This window comes from Tachysurus vachellii, chromosome 1 (assembly GCF_030014155.1).
Source record: "Tachysurus vachellii isolate PV-2020 chromosome 1, HZAU_Pvac_v1, whole genome shotgun sequence".
NCBI classification, from domain to species: domain Eukaryota; kingdom Metazoa; phylum Chordata; class Actinopteri; order Siluriformes; family Bagridae; genus Tachysurus; species Tachysurus vachellii.
Window position 1 is genome coordinate 3,334,454 of NC_083460.1, and position 5,000 is coordinate 3,339,453.

The following is a 5,000-nucleotide window of genomic DNA, read 5'->3' on the forward strand; positions in this document are numbered from 1 at the left end:
TTCCTCTGGACTATATACTGTTCTAGAAATATTATTAACATTTACATTATTTACTGTCCAGTGTCACCCAAATGAGGATGCGGTTCCCTTCTGAGTCTGGTTCCTCTCAAGGTATCATTAGGGAGTTTTTTCTTGACACCTTGACCTCAGGCTTGATCATTACGGATAGATGTTAGTGATAAATAGCAATTTAATTTTAAACTTTAAAATGAGGGGGTCACGGTGGCTTAGTGGTTAGCACGTTCGCCTCACACCTCCAGGGTCGGGGTTCGATTCCCACCTCCACCTTGTGTGTGTGGAGTTTGCATGTTCTCCCCGTGCCTCTGGGGTTTCCTCTGGGTACTCCGGTTTCCTCCCCCGGTCCAAAGACATGCATGGTAGGTTGATTGGCATCTCTGGAAAATTGTCCGTAGTGTGTGATTGTGTGAGTGAATGAGTGTGTGTGTGTGTGTGTGCCCTGCGATGGGTTGGCACTCCGTCCAGGGTGTATCCTGCCTTGATGCCCGATGACGCCTGAGATAGGCACAGGCTCCCCATGACCCGAGGTAGTTCGGATAAGCGGTAGAAGATGAATGAATGAACTTTAAAATGAATGTAGTGTAAACTTTATCTTTTACACAGGGCAGTGGTTGTTTAAGTGGTTAATGCTCTGGATTGTTGATCAGAGGATCAGGGTTCAAGCCACAGCACTGCCAAGCTGCAGGTGTTGGGCCCTTGAGCAAGGCTCTTAACCATCACTGCCCTAGCGGCACTGTATCGTTGCTAAATGTCATTGCTAACAACTTTTTTTTATTAAGCCATCCTTTTTTTTTTGTCCATTCATAGTTTAATGTTGTGCAGGGGCGGTTCTAGAGGCGGGGCCACAGGGGCCCTGGCCCCTGCTGAAATCTGATTGGTCCCTGATTGGCCCCCATCAATCGTTGACGAGAAGAGCAACAGGAGAATTTTTCACAACGATCACAGATGCAGTTCCACCCCCAAACAATTGGTGGCACTCGAGCGTTTGAAAAAGGAATGACTGCTGAAATGTATTTGCACCGTACTGAATAAATTATTTTGTGTGCTTGAATGTACCCTGTACTTGGCCCCTGAATGTAACATGTGGCCCCTTAATGGCCCCTGTTACAGATAAATCCTAGAACCGCCACTGATGTTGTGGAAGTGCTTAGAGTTAGGGTTAGTTCACTTACACTATAGCAACTGTAAACCATAGACATGACATACATTCCAGAGTCATTGTAAATGGGTTGTTACCATGGATACCTGGGATTCGCTTCATAGCTGGAAGTGACAGAGATGTGAGTCATGATAATTGAAGTTTAATTAGAATCCAACATAATGGCAAAAAAATGTCCCCCGTGGCAACAAGGAAGCAGTTTCCTCATTTCTTAGGAATCCTGTTTCCTGCCAGGGAAATGTCATCTGTATGAAGGAGTGCTAAATAACTCTTGTGTGAATCTCACTAGCTGCCTAAACAACTTTATTTCTCTTACTCTTACCACGGTGCCAACGGCGCCGTTACACTGAGTAGCGCAAGATGCATTAGTTGAGATTTTATCAAAACCCAAACAGCTGGACGCACAGTGTTTCGTATTAAATGTGACTTTAATGAAAAACGATGATGTACGTGCTTTGTCATGGAGAAAAATGAGCATTAAGGTGATTCCAGGCCACATCCTGGTCAGCGCTTATTTATTTATCTTTTTTTTTAAAGCTTGTCCGTTTTTTTAGTGTACGACTCTCCAATAATGGCTCTCGTACAGAAACCTGCGACTCGTCAGCCTGACTAGTACGTGGTGCCAAGACGATTTGCTCATACACGCGGTGATAAATCACTGCACTCGCGCCGCCATTAGCATATCATTCTATTCTTAACTCATCCGTACGCCACAAGGCGGAGGGCAATTATTTTCTTTTCTTTTTCTTTTTTCCCTCAGCGTATTCTGATCAAGCAGGACTGAGGTTGTTGTGCAGTGGTGTAAATATCTAGTTTGAGGGCCTGCTTTGACCTCCACGACTGCCCCTCATTTTAACTCTTGTTTGGCAGCTCAGTGCTTTCATCTCTCGCAGAGATAAACCCCTTGATGGACTGTGGGCTAGAAGAGCACCGTGGCCACCATCATACATCATGCCAGCGCTGGACTGTTTGATGTGTAGGGGGTGGGAGTGCTTGTTGTTGCACGGGTGGGCTGGACGTTGGCTTTAGCACCGTCCCTCATTAATCCTGAGACGTAAACACGAACACGAGCATCAACGTCTCCGCCCTCTCGTGTGAGTCAACCTGCTATGGAGCGATTTCTGGCTCTTGGCCAGTCATCACCGCTGTGGAAGGAGCTCTGATGATAAAGTTCACCGCATACTGTACTCCATCCCGGAGGCAATTCCCCAAAAACTCGATAAGTGCAATAAACTGTCATGTTTCATTCCTGAAACTTTCTACTTTCTTGCACTTTCTCTTCAGTTAACTGTAACCTGTTAGGATAATCAGTATCATGTCTGCTTACAGAAAGAGCGTTCCTTTATTCATTCATTCATCTTCTACCGCTTATCCGAACTACCTCGGGTCACGGGGAGCCTGTGACTATCTCAGGCGTCATCGAGCATCAAGGCAGGATACACCCTGGACGGAGTGCCAACCCATAACAGGGCACACACACACTCTCATTCACTCACACAATCACACACTACGGACAATTTTCCAGAGATGCCAATCAACCTACCATGCATGTCTTTGGACCGGGGGAGGAAACCGGAGTACCCGGAGGAAACCCCCGAGGCACGGGGAGAACATGCAAACTCCACACACACAAGGAGGAGGTGGGAATTGAACCCCCAACCCTTGAGGTGTGAGGCAAACATGCTAACCACTAAGCCACTGTGACCCCCCTGTTACTTTATTAGACTAATAAATAGAATTGATCAAATGTTAAGCTTTGTTATTTCTATCCTCTCTTTCAGATGAACAGTGATGTGAACAGCGGATATACAATGTTCCTGTGTATTTTTTCCCAAACAATTATAAAATAAATAAATACATAAATACATTTTGTTTCATTTTTCATTTTATTTTTAGGTGAAAATGTATCTAGTATTTCCTATAGTTTGACCAAACACTATTTCTAGACAAGAGAGACAATGAGAGTGTGTGTGTGTGCCCTGCGATGGGTTGGCACTCCGGACAGACAGAAAGACAGACAGATAGACTAAAGTTTTTTTTATTCGTCACCTGTAAGACTTTTATATCTGTTTGGTCTGACTGCCTTCTGTCTTCGCTCACAGTGAAACCCGAGTTTATGATGCACACAGATTACAGGGTAGAACTTTCCAGAATTACACGAACAAAGCACAATAACACCGAGCGCTCTTTTATATTCACTTTCAATCACAATCACAATGTTTTTGTTTGTTTGTTTGTTTGTTTAATATCTTGTTTCGTTTTTATCCGCCTTGCTTATTGAGCCTAAGAAGTTTCGAAGAAGATCGTAGACATACAAGTGACAAAAACGTAATTAATAAGTGATCAGTAAGAAAGACAAGATTTGAAGACAATGAAAAGAAGTTGTTCTCAGATCACACGTATAATAACGTTTATTATTCCCCTGGCACACATTTCCTCCGATCAGTGTGAAGTATTAGTCACATCATCAAGATCCCGTCTCACAATAAGGTGCTTGGAGCTCTCCAAGCGCAGGAAGTTGCACACAAACACAGGAAGTGCCGGGTTTCTCGCTGATGGGAGGTTCAGATTAACTCGGCCCGAGGCATCTGAGGGTCTTACGCCTCATTGTTGAGTGTGACAGGGAAGAGCTGGGCCCACAGGTGAAAATGTGCAAAGCACAGCATTATTACGCTCTATTAATGGACTTAGGAAGTAATAAAACAACAGAGAGCCGTTTGTGCACAAGGCAAAGCTCACTCAATAAAAGAATGAGGGAAAGTCCTCTGTTTATTCGGCTGAGAAAAATTCAATTCAACTCACTTTCCAACTAAAATTTTCAGACGCTTATAAGAAAGTATGATTTTAAAAAAACTCTCAATGCAATGTGCAATGAATCAGTGACTCACAGAATGAATCAACAAACAAAAAGAAAACAAAGATAATCAGAGAGAGAGAGAGAGAGAGAGAGAGAGAGAGAGAGAGAGATGCAAAACATGCACAAACAAATATAGAAGCTATGTGAATAAATAAATAAGACGAACAAACAAGCAAATTTTCAAGTCCATATTAGCTACTGCCCATGAGTCAGGGTGAGTCGAGGCGAGTCAGGTGGCTCGTCATTAGCAAAGCATGTTTGTAATGTCATTGACCTCGGTGCCTTTAACTGAGGAACGTTATCATCCTGGAAGTTGCTGCGTTTTTTCCTCGTGTTTGGAGCGTGTAGATCCTGATCGTTCATGCTGATCCTTCTGAAAGTTAAATAGATACAAGCAACGTGTTAATATTTCTCTAACACACTGAACAGTAAACACTGTCAACGAGCAGCTTTGGAGAAATCTGCATGGAAATTTAATCCAGGGAATAAACAAAAAAAAGGGAAAGACAAGGAAAAACCCCCTTGACACTGAAGGGAACTTCAGAGGGAGTCAGGACCTGAATGCTGGAACATGGATGCTGGAAAAGACTGGAATTAGTTTTTGTTTTGTTTTTTTTTGTATCCTTAGGCTCCGCCTCCTAAAGTTCCTGGATGAAAATATAATCGTACTGTGACATGAAATTTGAAAGTACAGCTTTGCCGTCTCACAGCTCCTGACTTGTGATCCTATACCCAGGTTTCTCTTCATGTGGAGTTTGTGCATGTGTGGATGTTCTGCCTGTTGTGTTGTAGTACAGGTTTCCGCCTGTTTCCTTCCACCTCCCAAAAATATTCTTTCACTCTCAAATTGACCAAAGACAAGACGTAAAGGAGTGTGAGAAGAAGTGTGAGGATAAGTGTGTGGATGCGTGTGTGGAAGAGTGTTTGGAGCACTGTCATGGACTGGCGTTCCATCCAGGATGCATT

General features: G+C 43.5%; 1 protein-coding gene across 1 annotated transcript in view; it reads left to right on the top strand.

The window, feature by feature from the left end:
- The first annotated feature begins 4,993 nt into the window (after nt 1-4,993).
- Nucleotides 4,994-5,000, top strand: part of cables1 (Cdk5 and Abl enzyme substrate 1) — a 23,127-nt gene continuing 23,120 nt past the window's right edge. Inside the window, exon 1 of the mRNA XM_060868209.1 lies at nt 4,994-5,000. This exon is cut by the window's right edge and continues 130 nt beyond it. The gene's annotated coding sequence lies outside the window, so the exon portion shown is untranslated.